This window comes from Phyllobates terribilis, unplaced genomic scaffold (assembly GCF_046119375.1).
Source record: "Phyllobates terribilis strain yellow unplaced genomic scaffold, ASM4611937v1 Scaffold_9__5_contigs__length_417890890, whole genome shotgun sequence".
NCBI classification, from domain to species: Eukaryota; Metazoa; Chordata; class Amphibia; order Anura; family Dendrobatidae; genus Phyllobates; species Phyllobates terribilis.
The window spans coordinates 82,467,009-82,489,106 of NW_027362769.1; the positions used below are offsets into that span (position 1 = coordinate 82,467,009).

A 22,098-nucleotide genomic window follows, 5' to 3' on the forward strand; every position below is an offset into this window, starting at 1 on the left:
AGTGGACACCCAGTCCTCCCAGGAGAAGACCCGAGGCAGCTGGACAGAGGTAGTGTCACTGGTGGGGCACGGCTGACGAAAGGATAGAAGGGAGTCCTGTGCCACACTCCAGAATTGCCTGGGGGTTGATCGAGCCCCCTGCCTGGTGGACGCAGCACGGCCCGGGCGGTCCTATCTGTGCACAAGTGACCTGGATGAGAACTGTGAGTAAAGAACCTGAACTGCAACACCTTGTCTCTGTCTCACTCTACATTGCCCTGAGGCTATACTCCTCCCGTGGGGAGTTATACTACACTCTGCTGCCCTCACAACATCAGCCTCAGAGGTCTGCCCCGCAGCGGCGGTTCTTATTGACCGCGATCCACGGGTGGCGTAGTCGGACATTAATCATAAAAACCACATAAATAGACTGCCACTGGTTTGACCACCCTGAGCCACGGGATCAGGTCGCCGCCACGGTGACTACAACCCCCAGCATCCCACAAAAGGGCCCGGTTCCGGGTTCCCCACGCGGCCCAGGGGGCGCGTCAAATACATTTATAAGATTATCTCAGCACAGGAACATTTTTTTTAACTCTAACTGTGTAATTTATTATTATTCCAAAATCTATTGATTAATATGTACTTTGTTCATGGGAAAACCCCTTTAACTACCAAGTGCTGATCTGATCTTCTGTATCCTTAAGTTCTGTGGTGGTGATCTCCTGCACTGTCTCCGACTCTTGCAAGCCTCAAGCCCTTTTTATAGCTCTGGATTCTGTATTTTATTGCTGAACTTTTTCTCCCAGGTAAACTGTTTCCATCAGTGACAAGGTGTCTAAAATATTTCTGCCAACCATTTGTTTTATTGCATAACCTTTTCTGCAGGGTGTGTCCCTGAAGTTCTCTGCGTCATTAATATTCCGCCTTCCATGTCCTGTTATCTGTGCTCAGACTCAAATACAAGCAAGTACTGAATATTGTGACAGAGAAACGTATCCAGCTTGGAAAAACAAGTCCCATCAACTCTTATTCAAGATAAGTGCAACTGAGGTTATATTGCATCAAGGTATATTACTTTGGTCTATATCTGAGGACTGTGTGCTTAAGACAAAATAATTAATATATATCCATTAGAACAGGGTGGGGAATTAATTTTCCCAAAGGGCTACATGAGATACTGGCACTTCTGTGAAGGGCTTCACTTAACCCCCTCAATCCCGGGCGATTTTCCATATTTCGTTTTTTCCTCCCCTTCTTCCAAGAGCCATATCTTTTTTTACTTTTCCAGCCATATAGCTATATGAGGGCTTGTTTTTTGTAGAACGAATTGTACTTTAGAATTACATTATTTATTCTCCCACATAGTGTACTGGAAAACTGTAAAAAAAATTCCATGTGCTGTGAAATTGCAAAAAAAGTGCAATTCCACAATGGTTTTTGGGTTTTGTATATACCATGTTCAATATATTGTAAAACTGACCTGGCAATATGATTCCCCAGGTCAGTACAATTACGCAGATACTAAACATGTATAGTTTTTTTTAATATTTAAGTGATGAAAAAAAATTCAGAAATATGTAAAAAAACTAATTTTTTGCTTTTGTCTCCATTTTCCGAGACCCATAACGTTTTCATTTTTCAGGATCTCGGCCTATGTGAAGGCTTATTTATTGCGCCCTGAGCTGACATATTTATTGATACCATTTTGGGGTAGATACAATGTTTTGACTGCCTTTTATTTTATTGCAATGTTGCGGTGACCAAAAAAACATAATTCTGGCATTTTGATTTTTTTTCTCATAACGATTTACGATTTAATATCTTGATAGATCGGATATTTCTGATAGCGGTGATACCACATGTGTGTATTTTTCATTTTTTTTATTTGTTTTATTTTTAAGGGGTCAAGATGGGGGTGATTTGAATTTTTGTGTTTTTTAAAAAAAAACTGTATTTAATAGTCCATTAGGAAACTTGAACCTGCGATCGTTCGATCGTCTGTGATATGTATAGCAAAAATCACTATCTCCTATGAACGCTGCCCATGAGCCGCCAAGATAAGCGCTATAAGACCAAAAAAGGGGGAGGAATGAGATAAAGGGGATGTCTATGGTATTCAGAATAAAGACCACATTCCAAAAAAAGAGATAGCCGGAGAGTGAGCTATTGAACAATATATACGTTTTTATTAATTAATCATAACAATAAAATAGATATTCTCTTGTTGAGAGTTACAATAAGTGAACGTGGTAATGTGAGAAGCATAACTAGATCAAGGCAGATGGAAAAGTGCCAAGAGAAGGGAGACCAAATCCCTGTCCACAGAATCCAAACACACCCATAAGTCCAAATTAATCACATGTGTATAGGACAAAGATGCTCAACTAGTAACTGAACATACAAATGTACCCTATATATAAGTCAGTTGAAATATATATGATAGGATAATCCTAGACAAAGTAATATAATAGTAGTCATTCAGAATGTCTAACAATAAAGGTAAGTAGCTGTTGATACTATTAATAAGTATGAAGATCTGACGCGCCCCTGGGCCTGTGCTGAGTAGCGTTGCGCACGCGGGAGCCTACCCGGAGCCGGATCTGATAGGGGTAGTAGTCTCGTGGCGGTGACCCGGTCCGTGCCCAGGGAGTCAAGCTGAGTGGCAGTATATTAGCAGTAGATGTAGGACGACTACGCCACCCGTTGAATGCAGCTATGGAGCTGCCGCTGCAGGGCAGACCGCTGAGGCCGGTGGAAGGATGGTGCAGCGTGGATGGTATAACCCCCAACGGGAGGGGTATGGCCTCAGGGCAGCCGACGTGGATGATGGGGGTAGTAGGAACCACTCAGAGACGATGCGGTGTAGTTCAGGGTCTTTACTGGTGACAAAGATAGACCCTCCCGGAGTACTGGCTAGCGGTCGGGGCCTGGTCAGTCCTTGAACAGATGGGATCTCCCCTGGCCAGGCGGAGTTGTAGGCCTCCCCAACTAATTGTACTCTACTGGCTACCTTGCTAGAGGCGGGTAAAAGTAGCCCACGTCCCTGAGTGTACCGTGTGGTGCTCACCCGTATGGCCGGTGACTCGGGGCCTTCTAGTGGCTTCCGCTCCACGACGGCGGTGCTGGCCCCACAGGTGTGACCGTGCCTTCGGGTTTCTTGGCCAGAGGACCTGAAATCCCCTGCCGGTCAGTTTCTGCTGCTGGGTAAGGATTAGTCCCCACAGCCTCGGACTCCGGGTCCGGTGGTAACTCTTCAATCAGGGCGAGCTCTACAGCTGCCAGCCCCTGATTCCTTTTAGCACGACTTCCCCAGAGCTCCTGATCTCTTTTTCCTATAGCTGCTTCTCCTCTTCTTAACTAACTCACCCTGCCTCAGCCCCAGTTTTATATAGGGGAAGTTCTTCCCCTCCCAGGACTGGGCAGGAGGTGTGGCATGCATAGGATTCCTGACCAAGAGACCTCCCACCTGCTCTCAGACATAATACTGCTATTACTGTGAAAACCAGACCCCTGGGGTGCCACATTCCCCCCTAGTGAAATTTAGTACTCCGGGACTAAACATACTTTTGTAAACATAACAAGGTATAAACAATAACGTTCTGGTAGAGACAACACATACGGTGGTCACGGCGTGTCCGCAACCGGGTGTAACTTTTGAGGAAAACAAAGGTGTCCATTTCACCAAAACAGGGAGACGTAACCAGGTAGGGGTCTGTCCTGCCCCGAGTCCTTATCAGTCTTTTAGTCAGTCCTGGGTTACGCTCCAACTATATGCACAAAGGATTCCCGGTAAATCCACCAAAGACTCCTACAAATAACTAGAAACACATAATTATACACAAGCAACAATAAACAGGTAAACATTAATAAAATAGCTTGAACATTTAGATCCTCCACCGTATGGGCAACTGGCCTCTAGTGACCCTAGTGGACCTACGGAGCTGGCTGACTGGTCCTGAGCTACAGGGTATAGGAGCTGTCAAGGGTAAACTGGGCAGCCGTCTACGGACTCTTTGGCTCACTAGGGGTATGGCAGGCTCACTATAAGCAGAGGGTTGATTCTCCTGGTCTGCTTGCGTGGGGTCTTCTGCCTCCTGGACCGGCTGTTCTTCTAGCTCTACCTGTGTCTCCGTAGGCACTTGGGATGCTGGTTGGAGGAACGTGAGGACGGGTACCACAACAGCACCATTGACTTGAGTCCAAGACCGAGGGAAGTCTCCGAGCACAGTACTAACCATATCTTCCCTTTCCTCTACGGGTCGAGGGTCTTCTTGTTCCTCTTCAGGGTTCTGTAGCTGTTCGGGACACTTCTTCAGGTGATCCCGGGATACAATGGCTGTGGTTTCCCCCCCGTCTTTACTGATTGTACAGATCTTTGGGTTGTCATGGCTTGAGGGCAGTACGGTGTACGGGTCCTTCTCCCACTGGTCGTCCAACTTGTGGAGCCGTCTTTTCCTCTTCAAGACCTGCTCTCCGGGCACCAGGGGAACAGCGGGAGCATACTGGTTGTAAGTTTTCTCTTGTCTTTCCCTAGCTTGACAGAGACTTCGCTCCACGCTCTCCTGTACTTTCCGGTACTGCTGCTGCCTCTCTGTGTCCCAGTCTGCTTCTGGTGAAGTGTCCTTGGGTGTCAGGACTCCCATCTCCAGATCAACAGGAAGCTTACCAGGTCTTGCCCTCATTAGGTAAGCCGGGGTACAGTTGGTGGAACCTACAGGGATGTGGTTGTATAGGTCCACCAGGTCGGGCAGCTTTTCAGGCAACAGACAACGTTCTTCCAGGGGCAATGTTTTCAGAAGATCTATCACCACCTGGTTCATTTTCTCACAAAATCCATTAGTTTGCAGGTGATAGGGTGTTGTTCTTATCTTCCGGCAGCCATACAGGGTGCAGAACTCCTGGAAGACTTCCGCTTCAAAGGCAGGCCCCTGGTCCGTCAGCACCTGCTCCGGGTATCCGTGCGGACGGCAGAAGTGCTGCTGGAAGGCTCTAGCTGCTGTTTGAGCCGTTAAGTCCTTGACGGGGACGACAACCAAGAACCGGGAGTAGTGATCCACGATGGTTAACGCGTAGACGTAGCCACTTCTGCTTGGGGTCAGTTTTACATGATCCAAGGCTACCAGTTCCAACGGCTGTCTGGTGATGATGGACTGCAGGGGAGTCTTCTGGCTGGCACGGTCCCTCCTTCTTAGGTTGCATGGGCCACAGTCTCTGCACCACCTCTCGATGGTTCCTCTCATGCCTACCCAATGGAACCGCCCGCGCAGCAGGAACTCCAGCTTCTTCCATCCGAAGTGCCCAGCTCCGTCGTGGTATGCCTCCATCACCATAGCTGCGTCTCTTCTTGGCACCACTACTTGCCAGATTAGTTCATGCGTCCGGGAGTTAACCATTCTGCGGCACAACTTCCCCTTGTAAAGGAACAGTCGACTCTTCTCAGCCCACAGTTGCTTGGCTTCCTCCGGAGCGTCTGGGTCAAGGCGTGCATCTGGCCGAGTCAGCATCTCCTTTACCAGTCGGACGGCAGGGTCACTGTCTTGCGTCTCCGCCCAGTTGTAATGAGGTAATGGGTTGAACGTAGCGGATTGCTTACTCCTTACACGGTGGGAATACTGGATAGTCCCATGACGGTGGAACGCGGGGAGTTCAACTTCTTCCAGTTCCTCTGAATCTTCCCCTACGTCCGGTAGGTTCGGCATCCTGGACAGGGCGTCCGCGTTGGTATTGGAGCGTCCTGCCCGGTATTTGATTGTAAACTCATAGTTGGACAAGCGGGCCATCCATCTCTGCTCTAGGGCACCGAGTCTTGCAGTGTCCAGGTGTGTCAACGGGTTGTTATCCGTGTACACGGTGAACCGGAAAGCAGCGAGGTAGTGCTTAAAGCGTTCGGTGACTGCCCACACCACTGCCAGGAACTCTAGCTTAAATGAGCTGTAATTCTCAGGGTTTCTTTCGGTGGGTCGCAGTTTTCGGCTGGCGTAAGCAATTACCCGTTCCTTCCCCTGCTGGATCTGGGACAGTACGGCTCCTAGCCCGATGTTACTGGCGTCGGTGTAGAGGATAAAGGGCTGGCTATAATCAGGGTACGCCAGGATTTCATCACCCGTGAGGGCCATCTTCAGCTGGTGGAAGGACTCTTCTTCCAGCTTCTCCCATCTGAAGGGTGGCTTCTGGTTCTTGGCCTTCCTGGACTGGCCTATCAGGAGGTCCTGCATAGGAGCTGCCTTTTTGGTGAAACCGGGAATGAACCTTCGGTAGTAGCCTACCAACCCGAGGAACTGCCTCACTTCCTTTACGCTGGAGGGGTTTGGCCATTCCTTAATTGCGGTGATCTTATCAGGGTCGGGAGCCACTCCGTCAGCACTCACCACGTGTCCCAGGTACTGCACCTTCGGCTTCAGGAGGTGACACTTGGAGGGTTTCACCTTTAGGCCGTAACTTGCCAGAGCTTCGAACACTTCCGCCAGGTGTTTCAGGTGGTCCTCGTAGGTCTTGGAATAGACGATGACATCGTCCAGGTATAACAGGACCGTCTCAAAGTTTCGGTGTCCCAGACAGCATTCCATCAATCGCTGGAAGGTTCCTGGTGCGTTGCAGAGTCCGAACGGCATGCAGGTAAACTCACTAAGTCCCATCGGGGTGGTGAATGCGGTCTTCTCCCGGTCCGCCTCTGCTACAGGAACCTGCCAGTACCCGCTAGTGAGATCCAAGGTGGAGAAGAAGTTAGCAGATTTTAAAGCAGCCAAAGACTCCTCTATTCTTGGTAAGGGGTACGCATCTTTGTGTGTGATACGGTTAATTTTCCGGTAATCTACACACATTCTCATGGTGTTGTCTTTCTTTTTGACCAAGACTAGTGGAGCTGCCCAGGGGCTACAGCTATCCCTGATTACCCCAGCCTCCTTCATGTCTCTAAGCATCCCCTTGGCGTGTTGGTAGTGTGCAGGGGGTACGGGTCGATACCTCTCTTTTATGGGAGGATGGTCTCCCGTGGGGATGTGGTGTTCTACCCCCTTGACTCGCCCGAAGTCTAACGGGTGTTTACTAAACACTCTCTCGTACTCTCGAACCACCCGGTAGACTCCCTGTTTCTGGTGGGAGGGAGTGGAGTCAGTACCCAAATGTAGTTGCTGACACCAATCCTCCATTATTTTCGTAGAGCCGTTACCTTCCTCCGGGTGAGATGGAGGCAAGGGTTCCACAGACTGTATAGAATTTTGGTTGATAGTATATAATTTGCCTAGCGTAGCATACCGGGGCAGGTATACTTCCCTTTTCCCGATATTTATTATACGAACGGGCACCCTCCCATGGCGTACATCAACTACCCCCCATGCTGTCAAAATGGTGGGCCTACTGTCTGAGTAGACTGGTTCTACCATGGCCTGGTAATCTCTACCTCTCAGACCAATAGCTGCCCGGCACCAAATCATCATTTCACTTTTCGGGGGCATGGCAATAGGGAAAGGGTCACACATTCTTACGCTACCAATCTCACCACCGGAGAGTTCCACCTGTTGCCGTCGCATCAGTGCCCGGATCTCTTTCTGGAGCACTCGCTGCTGGCCGGAGCTGGCGTTCTTGGCAACCTGCTGTAAAATGAAAATCACCTCTGCAAGACAATTTTCAATCACATTAGTTCCTAGAGTTATCTTTGGGTGACTCCCGCGCTTGTCAATGTCTACAATGATCAGTCCCTGTGCTGCCAGTTCGACTCTACCGATTTTAATGGTCATTTCTTTAAATCCGATCTGTGGCATGGGCTGACCATTACTGGCGATGATACTCAAGTCGTCGTCTGGATAGCGGGTGATATCCGAGTCATTCCAGTACTGCTTGAAGAGCACGTACGGGATGGTGGTGACCTGTGACCCGGTGTCCAGTAGGGCACTCATAGGGATGCCATCCAGTACCACAGGCAAGACTGGACGTCCTCCCACATATTTGTCGCGCCAGTTCGATGGGCCTGGTGATCTTTTTCCTGGGGGTTGGCCCTCTACCCCAGGTTGTGCCAGTTTAAAGGACAGTACCTTGCCATATGTCCGGGTTGATTGCAGCGGCGGCAGATGGGTTGTCCGTCCTCGTTGTACCGGTCGCTGGGTCTTCCTCTGGCCGGTGGGGTCCTCCTTGGTCGACGCCACGGGATGTCCTCCGGTCCGGATGCCAGCTGGATCTTCCCTGGAGTGGAAACCTGTAAAGACTGCACAGTTCGGGTTAGCGCAGCAACGCTTTTAGCTAGCTCTTGGACCTGATGGTGCAGGTCTGGAGCCGGGTCATTGTTCAAAGCCTGCGCATCAGCCCCCACAGGCCCTGCCGACAAGGGCGCCGCCTCCTGGTGGTAAGTGATAGCTGGGTGCCTGTGGGTCACAACGCCACCCGGTGTCGGTTCTCGGAGCACCCAGATGGCTCTGTCCTTGAACTGTGCAAAGTCCAGATGAGGATCCTGTAAGGCTATGGCCCGCAACTGGGTTCGGTGGACATTGCAATATAGTCCCTCTATAAATTGCTCGGTCAACAGCCTGTCCTCGTTTCCCACGCTGTCAGGGTCGGTCTGCTTAATGGCTCTCAGGGCCTCTTGTAGGTTTAGTGCATAGTCCCTTATACTCTCATGTGCTCGCTGCTTGCACCCATAGAATCTAAGCTTAATCTCGGCTGAGGTGCGGGTATCAAAGGTGTCCCTCAGCCGGGTTAGTATCCCTGCGACAGTCCTCCTCCCAGGTGGCCAGGACTTTACCTCCCTTTGGGCTGCCCCGGTTAGTTGGGCCACCAGAATGCTCACTTTCTGCTCTTCTGTGAGGGGGTACACCTGGAAGAGGCTATCCAGCTTTTCTTTAAAGTCATTCAGGGTATGTGACTCCCCTGAGTACTGGGGTAGCCAGGCTGCTCCCGGGATATAGGGCATGGTGAAAGGCATGACTGCAGCAGCGGTGGCGCTGGCGGGGGTTGAGGCAGTGAAGCTCTCCTCCGTATCCGACATCTTTCTCCCCCCCTAGTGGACCGTGGCCTACCTTGCGATGATCCTCTTCCGTAGGCCGCGGCTCCGCAGTGGATCGTCAGGGTTGAGGACCTTCCGTCGCGCTCCTGTGACGTCGGCGTCTGCTGGGCTCCTTCCAGGACCTTACGCAACGTCCGGACGTGAGGCGGGGCTTCAGTTCTCGCGCGCTTTCGGAGTCCACGCCCCTCTTCTTCCCGCGCGGCGTCTTCAAGATGGCGTCCAACGGCGGGAAAACTCCACGGATGGCGGGAAGAAGGCAGAAGATGGCGCCGGATGGCGGGAAAACTTCGCGGATGGCGGGAAGAAGGCAGAAGATGGCGCCGGATGGCGGGAATCTTCACCACTGGTAAGTTTGAACAGTCTTTTTCAGGCACGCAGTACCCGGTGGTTGCGGGCACGAAATCCTGCCGACTACGCCAAAGTTGACGCGCCCCTGGGCCTACTTGGTGTAGCGTTGCGCACGCGGGGACTACCCGGAGCCGGGCCTGTTGGGGGTAGTAGTCTCGTGGCGGTGACCCGGTCCGTGCCCAGGGAGTCAAACTGTGTGGCTGAGTATTAGCAGTAGATGTTGGACGACTACGCCACCCGTTGAATGCAGCTATGGAGCTGCCGCTGCAGGGCAGACCGCTGAGGCCGGTGGAAGGATTGTGCAGCGTGGATGGTATAACCCCCAACGGGAGGGGTATGACCTCAGGGCAGCCGACGTGGATGATGGGGGTAGCAGGAACCACTCAGAGACGATGCGGTGTAGTTCAGGGTCTTTACTGGTGACAAAAATAGACCCTCCCGGAGTACTGGCTAGCAGTCGGGGCCTGGTCAGTCCTTGAACAGATGGGATCTCCCCTGGCCAGGCGGAGTTGTAGGTCTCCCCAACTAATTGTACTCTACTGGCTACCTTGCTAGAGGCGGGTAAAAGTAGCCCACGTCCCTGAGTGTACCGTGTGGTGCTCACCCGTATGGCCGGTGACTCGGGGCCTTCTAGTGGCTTCCGCTCCACGACGGCGGTGCTGGTCCCACGCGTGTGACCGTGCCTTCGGGTTTCTTGGCCAGAGGACCTGAAATTCCCTGCTGGTCAGTTTCTGCTGCTGGGTAAGGATTAGTCCCCATAGCCTCGGACTCCGGGTCCGGTGGTAACTCTTCAATCAGGGCGAGCTCTACAGCTGCCAGCCCCTGATTCCTTTTAGCACGACTTCCCCAGAGCTCCTGATCTCTTTTTCCTATAGCTGCTTCTCCTCTTCTTAACTAACTCACCCTGCCTCAGCCCCAGTTTTATATAGGGGAAGTTCTTCCCCTCCCAGGACTGGGCAGGAGGTGTGGCATGCATAGGATTCCTGACCAAGAGACCTCCCACCTGCTCTCAGACGTAATACTGCTATTACTGTGGAAACCAGACCCCTGGGGTGCCACAGATACATCTCGCAAAGCGTTATGTATCAATCGCAGTCGCACTCTGGAGCGGTCACCCCGGCAACAGGCGGGTGGCCAGTCCGCCCATGCCAGTGGAGCTCCAGGGTGGTCTGCGAGTGAATAGAAGGAGTAAGAAAGAATGAGGTCTGTGCGTATCAACAGAGATGTATAGGGAAGATAGTATGCACTCTACGGGGCTATCATAAGCGCATGTCATAGTGAAACATCGTCCCTATCCATGTCAATATCAATAGAATAATGAAAGTAAATAATTAATTAAGTCAATGCAATATGCTAAATGTACAAGTAACATAGGCACAGTGAGCGTTAAATATATTATAAAATTACATTCATAATTGAATTATACTAATGTTCGGGCCCTGACAAACTGACAAAACGCGCCCATATCTATAGCACGTATGGTGCTGGAGATAAAAAAAAAAAAAAAAAAAAGGGGGAAATGCGACAACCCGCATATATTGCACACTCGCATATAAATATCTAATATGGCATAATATGTTAATATACATCAGAGTACACAGTCTTTGGCGGCATATGTCGTAGATCAGCGTAATAAAATCCATGTTGATTGATATGGACATCCAGACCCGCGTACTTCCATCAATAAGGCCATGCACTTCAAATGAGTCATATACACTGAAATGAGGCAAACAAAGCAGTTAAAAGTGGAAATGTTATACAATATAAAAACCAAGTCTGCTGTTAAAAATAAGGACACTGATTCTATTTAAGCCAAGAAGGGCTTAAAGCTAACATTTTCGTTAAGACCTTTGGGGGCAACTGTATCCAAAATCATGATCCAGCGTGTCTCTCTTTGCAGTAGTTTCTGTTTAACATTGCCGCCTCTAATGCCGAGCGAAATATGGTCAATGCCACAGACTACTGTACCTTTAGGGTTGCATTTGTGAGCTGTATAGTAGTGCTTAGGAATAGTTTTAAGTGACTCCGGTTCTAGGCATGTGATTGCTTTTTTTATATCACGAATGTGTTCTTGAATGCGAATTTTAAGCAGTCTTGTGGTCATTCCCACATAAATCAATCCGCAGGGGCAAGTGAGATGATATATCACGGATGCGGTATCACAAGATATGTGATGTACAATTTTAAAAGATTTATCATGACTTGAGTTCCAAAATTCCATAGTCTTTGGAACAAATTTACAAATAGAACATCTACTGCAAGAGAAGCTACCCCATGGTGGGCCTTTGCTGCCAAAGATAAAGCGGTTACCGGGGGGTATATAATGACTTTTTGAGAGTAAATCACCCAGTGTCTTCGATCTGCGCCAAGAAATGCATGGTTGGGGCGCCAAGTGTTTGCTTAAATCCCTATCTGTGAGGAGGATTGACCAATATTTAGATAGGGTATCTTTGACTTTTCTCCAATTAGCGTTAAATGTGGAGACAAATCTCGGATTTCCGTCCGCTTGATTGGATCTACGTGTGTTGTGTAACCTGGAGGACGAATCAAGAAAGGCCTGCCTAGAGGTAGAAATAGCTCTAGTCAGGCCCCTATTGATGTCACGCTGTCTATAGCCTCTGCTCCGAAATCTCCCAGCCAGCTCATTTGCTTGGTCTCTAAACCCATCATCACTTGAGCAGATCCTGCGTGCCCTCAGGAACTGCCCAATCGGTATAGAACTCTTAAGTTTAGGAGGGTGGGAGGAGGAGAAGTGAAGAAGCGAATTGGTCGATGTTTCTTTGCGAAAGATGTTCGTACCCAATGTACCATCCGAGTTCTTTGAAATAAATAGATCCAGGAAATCGACCTGTTGCTGGTTATATTTCCAGATCAGTTTTATATTAAGGTCATTGGCGTTCAGATTGCCAAGAAACATTTCCAACTGCGACGTGGAGCCCTGCCATATAAAGAGCACGTCGTCTATATAGCGTGAGCAGAGAGCAACCCCATCGTGTCCAGGAGTGTTCAGGACAACCTCCCTCTCCCACAGGCCCAGGAACAGATTTGCATATGAGGGCGCACAGGCCGCCCCCATTGCAGTCCCCTGGAGCTGTAGGAAGGGACGGTCCTTGAATACAAAATAATTGTGTGTGAGGATGTCATCTCAATAATTTTAGAATAAACTCAATGAGTTCAACCTCCAAGTTAGTCATGTAAAGGAAGAATTTCGCGGCTTTTATACCCTGGTCATGCCGTATAGACGTATAGAGGGACTCCACGTCGCAGGTTACCAGCCACATATCCTCCTCAAGTGTGACACCATCGAGTCTTCTCAAGACATCCGTGGTATCCCTAACAAAGGATGGAAGAGTCTCAACGCATTGCTGCAGGTAGAAATCAATAAATCCGCAAGCAGGTCCACAAAGACCCCCGATTCCCGAGACAATAGGTCTGCCCGGAGGAAAAAGGGTGTCCTTGTGGACCTTGGGCAATAGATAAAAGGTAGGGTTCACTGGGAAGTCCGGAACGAGTGCTTCAGCCATCTTTGGTGTAACTACTTTAGATTTCAGAGCATCATCAATCAGGTCCACAAGTTCCCTGCGGAAGATATTAAGTGGAATATTTTCTAATCTCCTATATTTATCAACACAGTCTAGGTGTTTAAATGCCTCCACTTCGTATAACTCTACCGGCCAGATGACCACATTCCCCCCCTTGTCTGCTCTTTTAATGACAATATTTTTCATGTTCTGTAATTCCTTAATTGCACGACGTTGGGATGATGAAAGATTGTCCGAGTGGATTTTAGAATCCATTCTAATAAGATCTTCCCGTACTAATTTTACAAAAATTTCAATTTGTGGGCATGAAGACAGGGGGGGGAGCCCTGGAGCTCCGGTGGAGGTGCACGGGTACGTTCGGAGGCGGCTGTGTTGTTTGTTCCGCTTCTAGTGCTTCTAAGTCTTGGAGCGCGAGTGCCTCGACTGTGGATAGGGGAACCTCTGGACCCGAAAAAATTTCTTAAAGTTTAATTTTCTGGCGAATAGTTCCAGATCTTTGATTGCTGTGAAGCAATCAAATCTCTCTACAGGCGAGAAAGAGAGTCCTTTGGATAGAACCTCAGACTGTACTGTAGATAAGGGATTTTTTGATAAATTAATTACCTTTAGAGTTTCTTGGGTCTTTTCTCTCTGAAGTTGTAAGGCCGATATTTCGTTTTTATAGATGGAGTTCTTGGTTGTAGATGAGATGTGGTCGGGATGTCTTCTACGTTTGGAGGGGGGCGCTTGTCTAAAAAACGCCCTACTCCACCACCACATTCTTCTTCCGAATTGATCGAGGCACTTGAGACTGAACGAGAGCGAAATCTGTTTTTACCCTTGGTTTTCCACCGGTAAATATTATTAGATTGATAGTCATTCAAATCTCGGGTGTATTTTTTTGTCTTAATTTTTGGGATTTCGCTCTCCCACTTATTGAGGTCCTCCTCGAGTGCCTGATCAAAGCATTTACTTTCTTCTGAGGAGAGTATAGAATATAGCTTTTCCCGGATATCGTCGATCTCCTTTTCCACAGGTTCAAGAGCTTTTTTATCCTGCCCAATCAGCAGCTCCAGGAGTGTCCTAGAACACTTAGTCAGCGTGTCCTCCCATTTGTTAACAAATAGAGGGTCATCAGTTGCCAAGGTAGGAAAAAGCTGAATACGCAAACCTCTTGGCAGGATATCTGTAACATACCTGGCAGCGTCCTTGCATAGTGGTCCATCTCCCACTGTGCAAGAGCGCGCACTTGATCTCCAGTCCAGAATGTCTCTCTGGCTTCCCTCCATGCTGTCTGTTTGCCTCTGTGTCTGCTTCTTAAGGGCGGCGCCCAATCACTTCCTGCTTTTTGTACCTGCTGCAGGCACACCCCTTGTGCGTCCTCAGCCTATTGCTGTCTGTCAACTGGTATTTAAAACAGCTGCTCCAATTAACCCATGCCTGAGCATCATGCCCTGTCAGTTGGCTTTTGTCTCTAACATGCCAGGTCCTGTCTATTAGTGTTGAGCCACCCCCGTAGTGTTCGAGTTCGGTTCGGTTCGTCGAACACCCGTGTGTTCGCCGAACTGTTCGTCGAACTGTTCGTCGAAAACCTTCGAACACCGTTAAAACCAATGGCAGGCAAACAAAAACACATAGAAACACATAGAAAACACCTTCAAAGGTGTTCAAAAGCTGACAAACTGCTCAGAAGACATAACTAACACATGGAAAAGTGACAAGTACATATAGTCATGCGAAAATAAAAGAGGTGGAGGAGTAAAAGGAGGGGGAGACACAGATATAGGCATGTCATGCCCTTCTAAAATCCAAAAAGTGAGAAGCCGACACGGACAGTCCGCTTCTGCCCGTGCCACCTCCGTGTCGCCGGGTTTGTGCCAGAGCCGCGGTGAACCCTGACGGCCAGCCCCCCTCTCCCAATACTGGTGCCTGTCCGCTGGTGGGTCGAGCGAGCCCCCCTGTGGTGGAGGCAGCTCTAAGCTTTTTAATTTAAATTGTCTCTCTAATTTGAATGAATACACTTTAAATCCATTTACAAGGATCTATTGGAGGGCAAGTCTCATGCCAGCAGCCGCGGTAATTCCAGCTCCAGTAGCGTCCACTAAAGCTGCTGCAGTTAAAAAGCTTTTATAAGGATCGAGCTCGGCTGTCCACCGCAAGGCATCCTACTGCCAGTCCCAGCCCCTATGCCTTGGGGTGCCTCCTGATGCTCTTCACTAAGTATCCCATGGTCCCGAAGCATTTCCTTTGAAAAAATTAAGTGTCTAAACTACAGGTGGTGCAGCTTGCTTAACAGCCGGGATAATCCGCTGACTAGCAGACACTGCTACTAGGCACAAAGTATTTCCTGGGCTAGATGCAGTTAAAAATTTGTAATTAGATACTCTCGTTGGATGCTGAGAAAGCATTCCATAGAGTCTCCTGGCACGCCATATATGATTTTCTTAAAAAGCTTGGGGTAGGGGTCTAGGGGACCCTTTTATAGCCAAAATCACGGCCCTGTATCGCAATACGTCACCTAGGCTGAAGATAAATGGAACTGTAGCACCCTGAGGGCTCGGTTGCTACAGACGTATTGCACCTCACCCAGAGGTGTGATATCTCACTCTCAGGTAAGGATGGAGTGTGGATCAGGACCCGACACCTGCATGCATTACACCACATTGCCGTGGGGCAGGGCGACCAATATGCCCCTGAGATGGGCACGACAGTCCCTGTCCCTGGCTGGAGTGGGGGGAGGGAACACTGAGGAAGGGGAACCCTGTAGTGCAGGAGCAGGGAGGAAGCAGTTCCTGGGTGCATTGAGAAGGGAGTATAAAAGGTGGGCACCATCTTAGTTCAGTGCAGAGAAGTCTGAGCAGAAGTGGCAGGGAGCAGGGGCTCTGCATGAGCTCTGCTCCGGAGGCGGGCCTAGTAACAGAGGCCCAGGCCAGGAAGAGGGAGAAGGAAGGAACAGGAGCGGAGAAGGCTCCAGGAACGAGGAATGAAGGGATCCCAGGGGTGCGGACGGGCGAGTCGCCACCGCACGCCCGAATCCACCTGCGTGGAGGGGTCAGGCCAAAGGGGGAGACCGGTCCCCGAACTAGTGGAGGCAGGAAACGACCCTCAGCTAGAAACCGGAGGCTCTGACATTTTATGTGGCGCAGCCCCTCGCTACACCCGCTAGGAAGGCACCACATAGGGTCAGGGAAACTGGCGCCAAGTTTACCAAGAGGAGGCCCGAGGCAGCCGGACAGAAGTGTTGGTAAGAAAGGCCAGACAAAGGACACACAAAGGGGGTCCTGTGAAGTGCTCCAAAGTTATCTGGGAGTTGTCTGAGCCCCTCACCTGGTGAGCACAGTACGATGTGGGCAGCCGTTACCTGCAGACGTGGTCTGGATAATAAGAACTGTGAGTAAAGGCCCTGAACTGCATCACTGACTCCGTGTCGTTACTGCTGCTGCCCTGCACCATCACCCCCATCCTCCGCATACACTGCCCTGAGGCTATACTCCTCCCGTGGGGAGTTATGCTATGCTCTGCTGCACCCACAACACCAGCCTCAGCGGTCTGCCCTGTAGCGGCGGTTCACTCTGACCGCAATCCACGGGTGGCGTAGTCGGACATTTAAACATCAAAACCACATAAATAGTTCCGCCACTGGTTTGACCGCCCTGAGCCACGGAACCGGGTCGCCGCCACGAAGACTATAACCACCAGCATCCACCAAAAAGGGTCCGGCTCCGGGTGTCCCAAGGCCCAGGGGGTGCGTCAGAACATTTTCATCACCTTTCACAATCACCAATGGGACAAGGCAGTGATGTCCTCTGTCCCCTCTCTTATACATCCTAGTGACGGAGCACCTGCTCTCATCAATTCGCCATAACCCCAATATTAGGTGGATTGAGGTGGGAGGCACCGAGTACAAGTGCTCTCTATTTGCTGATGATGTCCTAGTATATATCACTCAATCACATATATCCATCCATGCTGTTATGGCTGAAATAGATCACTTTGTTACATGGTAAAATTTTAAAATCAATGCAGCGAAGTCTGAGGCCCTCGATGTCTCCCTCCCCAAATCCATATAGGATTCCATCCAGTCCAACTTTCCCTTTGCCTGGCCCTCACAGGGTATCAAATACTTAGGAATTCCTATTCATAGAGACCTCTCCCATCTATGTTATCTTAATTTTGGGCCCTTTATTGAACAACTCCATACAGACCACGGTTGGCAAGTTAGAACTGTAAGATTCACTACGTGAACCACTGGTGTTTTGTGGAAAAGCACATGTACACTGCGTTCCAAATTATTATGCAAAAAGTGTTTAGGAGTGATAAGGGAAGAATTTGTTTGTTTGTCAGTTAAACTCATTGATGGTGATGTGTGTCAGGGCTCTTTATATCACTGTAAGCAATTGCAGACACCTGTGCTAATTAGTTTGGCAGGTGTGTCCAATGAAAGGCAAGACTACTTAAGAAGGCTCTCTCACATTATTAAGCAGCCTACATTTTCTGCCAAAATGGGAAAGAAAAAGGATGTGTCGGCTGCTGAGAAGCAACAAATTGTGGAGTGTTTAGGTCAAGGCATGACTACAATCAACATTGTGCGATGATCAAGATGAAGTGTCTTGGCAATCAAGAAGTATGTAGCTGATTCACAGTACACACGTGTGCGTGCTGATAAGGGCAAATTGAGGACTCTTTCCTACAGGCAATTACGTCAGGTTGAAAGAGCAGCGGCAAAAAAGCCTTGTCATAGCAGCAGACAAGTTTTTGAAGCTGCTTGTGCCTCCAACGTCCCCAGAACAACAAGATGCAGGGTCCTTCAGAGGTTTGCAGCTGTGCATGCGCCATCCTGTCGACCTCCTCTATCCACTTCACACAAGCAGAAACGGCTCCAGTGGGCCAAACATTACATGAAGACTGATTTCAAAACTGTTTTATTCACGGATGAGTGCCGTGCAGCGCTCGATGGTCCAGATGGATGGAGTGGAGGATGGCTGGTTGATGGACACCCCACGCAAACACGGCTACAGCGCCAACAAGGAGGAGGTGGAGTAATGTTTTGGGCTGGAATCATGGGGAGAGAGATTGTCGGCCCCTTTAGGATCCCTGAAGGCGCTAAAGATGAACTCCATAATGTATGTGGATTTTCTCAAACAGCACTTCCTGCCATGGTTCAAGAAGAAGAACCGTGTATTTCACAGCAAGATCATTTTTCTGCATGATAATGCACCATCTCATGCTGCACATAAAACATCTGCATCTCTGGCTGATATGGGCATAAAAGGGGACAAACTTATGGTGTGATCCCCATGCTCCCCTGACCTCTACCCCATTCAGAACCTTTGGAGCATCATTAAAAGGAGTGTCTATGATGGCGGGAGGCAGTTCACATCTAAGCAACAGCTCTGGGAGGGTATTCTGTCCTCATGCAAAACAATTGAAGCAGAAACCATCCAAAACCTGACAAATTCAATGGACGAGAGAGTTCAGAAGCTCCTTTCGAACAAGGGGTCCTATGTGAAAATGTAACATCACCTAGAATAAAGTTTTGAGTTGAAAACTGTTTGATTTCAGTTTCTAACAACCTGCTAATGCTTATAATTTCAAAAATGACCATTTTTTTGTTCTTTATTAAAATGAAAAGGTTGATCGAAAAGTTTGGGGGATCTAAGAGTGTGGCAACCCAGTAGTCATGATTACTTCGAATTCTGACAATATGAGGGTCATGCTGCAGGTAGTGCAGCAAGAAGGCACTTATGTGCCTTGCGCATCTCGGAGCCCCAAAATTATTTTCCGGGCTAGATGCAGCTAAAAATTATTTTTAATTTTAAATCTGGTGAAGCTTTAGTATAGATGGCCTAATAGGATCAGTGCTGCACACTGCTACAAAGCCCAAATTATTTTCCAGTCAAGATACAGATAAACATGATTAGTAATTTGAAAGCTTAAAACGGTTGGTAGGGTGATTTTAACCAATCATCAAGCTTTTACTCTCCCCAGGATGACACAGGGGTAGAAAAGTCGTTTCGGATCCATGATTTGTTCATCTTTATGAACGTGAGTCTGTCTACATTATCAGTGGAGAGCCGCATGCGCTTATCTGTCAGCACACCACCAGCAGCGCTGAACACACGTTCAGACAGAACGCTGGCTGCGGGGTATGACAAGGTCTCCAAGGCGTAAGTGGCTAGCTCCGGCCATTTATCCAGATTGGAAGCCCAAAAAGAGCAAGGGTCCAGTGACACAGTCGTGGCTTCAATGTTTACTTGGAGATACTCCTGTACTATCGTCTCTAGGCGTTGACTATGTGTCAGACTTCTTGTCTCCTGTGGCCTTGCAAAGGATGGGCTAAAAAAGTGGTGAAATGATTCCGCAAAATTGATGTTACCAGCAGATACTGTGGTTCTGTTACGGTTTGAGTGCTGAACACTTGACGGTCCCACGGTTGGCAAGTTGGAACTGTGAGATTCACTACGTGCACCACTGGTATTTTGCGGAAAAGCACATGTAAGATTCTGCAACAGTCTCTGCTGATACTCCTGCATGCGTGCATCCCTTTCTATGGCAGGAATAATTTCTGCAAATTTACTTTTGTACCGGGGATCTAACAGTGTGGCAACCCAGTAGTCAGGATTATTTCTAATTCTCACAATTCGAGGGTCATGTTGCAGGTACTGCAGCAAGAAGGCACTCATGTGTGTTGCGCATCCAGGAGCACCAAGTCCCTGTTGTGTTGGTGGCGAGGTAACAATCATGCTTCCTTCCTCTGTCCTCTCCCCCCAACCTCGCACAACAGAAATGTGATCAAGGTCTCCCTCATCTGATGAGTCTTCCATCAGTTCGTCCTCCACTTCTTCCTGGGCTCCTGCACCTTCCTCACTAGTTTGGCTGCTACCATGCGCCCTGGTAAAACCATCTCCCCCACCCTCACATGCCTGCCGCCTTGGTGCTGCCGACCGTCTGGACCTTGCAGATGTTAGCCCTTCCGCATACAACTCCTCCTCCTCTACTTCCTCCACCTCCTCTTGTGCCACCACCTGACTCCGAATTCTGTTTAACATGTGCTCCAGCATGTAAATCACCGGAATAGTCATGCTGATAATGGCATCGTCAGCACTAAACATCTTCGTCGCCATTTCAAAACTGTGCAGAAGGGTGCATAGGTCCCTGATCTGAGACCACTCCTCCAGCGTGATTTGCCCCACCTCTGAATCTCGTTGGCCCAGGCTATACGTCAGAACGTATTGCACCAGGGCTTGTCGGTGCTGCCACAGTCGCTGCAACATGTGCAGAGTTGAATTCCACCGGGTAGGCACATCGCATTTTAGCCGGTGAAGTGGCAGGCCCAACGACTTCTGTAGAGATGTAAGTCGCTGAGCTGCGGGATGCGAACGGCGGAAGTGAGCACACAGCGACCGTGCCCTCTGCAGAAAAAAAATTGCTGGACAACCAGGTTCAACACGTGAGCCATACAAGGCACGTGTGTGACATTGCCCCGGCGAAGGGCCGCACCCAGGTTTGCAGCATTGTCGCACACGGCCTTCCCTGGTTTCAGGTCCAGTGGAGACAACCATTCATGAAATTGGTTCTCCAGAGCTCACCACAACTCCTCAGCTGTGTGACTCACATTTCCCAGACATTTCAATGTAAAAACCGCCTGATGACGTTGAGCCCTACTGCCAGCATAGTAAGGAGGTGTGCAGGATCCCTTCTGCGCAGTTAGAAAGCTTGTGGCATGACCAGACAGGCTTTGGGTGCAGGTGGAAGACCGAGAGGAGGTTGAGGAGGCAGAAGCAGTGGAGGAACTTTGACATAAAGAGGATTGACGCACAACTCGTGGGGACGGCAAGACTTGGACAGCAGCCCCTTGTCCTGCTGTCACCATAGTTACCCAGTGCCCAGTCAGCGACATGTAACGCCCCTGTCCATGCCTACTCGTCCAAGTGTCTGTGGTGAAATGCACCCTGTCACACACAGAGTTTCTCAAAGAAGCGGTGATGTTATGTGCGACATGCTGGTGGAGCGCAGGCACACCTTTCTTTGAGAAGTAGTGCCGACTGGGCATCTGGTACTGGGGCACTGCGACGGACATAAGGTCTCGAAAATCCTCTGTGTCCACCAGGCGGAAAGGCAGCATTTCTGTAGCCAAGAGCTTGCAGATGGTGAAATTCAACCTCTTAGCTTTCTCATGGCTAGGAGGAAATGGTCTTTTACTTGTCCACATCTGAGGGACCGAGGGCTGGCTATTGTGCTTAGACGGGGTTGATAAGGGTGTCCCCGGCAAACTGCCGGTCTGTGAGGAAGATGCAGGCGGACATGTTAGGTTGCCTTGATCCAAAGGTGGTGCTATCGATGTCGGACAGCGCTCAACACCAGCTGGTGTTACCACCTCCAAAGAAAATGATGACCTGCCAATCACGCTGGCTGTTGCGGGTAAAGAGGTGGCAGGTCTGTGCCCCAAAACAGGTGTGACTGCTGTCCCCCCAGTCACAGAGGATGAAGAGGTCGCGGATGCACAAGATATGGCAGACGGTGGTTGGCCCGGCCGGCTAGGCCGCATTGTAGCACACTGAGCTTCCCACTGCAACTTATGCTTCATGTCCATGTGCCGGTTCATGCATGAAGTACTCAAACTATGTATTTTTTGGCCTCTACTTAGCTTTTGCTGACAAATGTTACAGATAACACGAGTTGGGTCATCTTTATCGATCTGAAAAAATGCCCAGGCTATGCAAGGCTTAGCACCCATGCGACCTGAAGAGCCGCCACGACTTGTGGTGAGAGGCAGAGTTGTGTTTGAGGATGCAGTTGTTGACGTGCTTCCAGTACTACGTCTCTGTCCAGGAAGGCGCAACCTGACCTCGTCGTCACTAGCATCTTCCTCCACCTCCTCTGCTGACCTCATCTCTTGGCTGACTGTGGGTTGACAGTAAGTGGGATCTCCGACCTCATCATCATCACCCTGTGCGTTATCACACCCGTCGTCCTCAGAGCCAACCTGTTCCTGCCCTGACAAAAAACTAAAGTTGTCGCTCCAATCAGGTATTTGAGTCTTATCATCGTCTTCCTCATTGTCTCCACCAACAGGAGTTACAGTTTGGGAATGAGGGTCTACATTATGGTCAGAACCTTCTGCGTCTGGTCCTGGATCCGACTCATAAAGATTCTGGGCATCAGTGCAGATCATTTCCTCGTCTGGATTCACAGAAGCGCTGGAGTCGACCTCTGATTCCCAGGCTATAGTATGAGTAAACAGCTCTGCAG

At 49.5% G+C, this 22,098-nt stretch overlaps 1 protein-coding gene across 6 annotated transcripts in view; it reads left to right on the forward strand.

Moving 5' to 3' along the window:
- Positions 1-927: 927 nt before the first annotated feature.
- The window catches only part of LOC141161608 (putative methyltransferase DDB_G0268948), a 232,737-nt gene continuing 211,566 nt past the window's right edge, over positions 928-22,098 (forward strand). For 2 of the 6 annotated variants that reach the window (XM_073646648.1, XM_073646653.1), the window contains exon 1: positions 931-1,048. The gene's annotated coding sequence lies outside the window, so the exon portion shown is untranslated. Of the gene's footprint in view, positions 1,049-22,098 lie in introns of all 6 variants that reach the window. The other 4 variants (XM_073646654.1, XM_073646649.1, XM_073646652.1 and 1 more) reach the window with 4 other exon arrangements.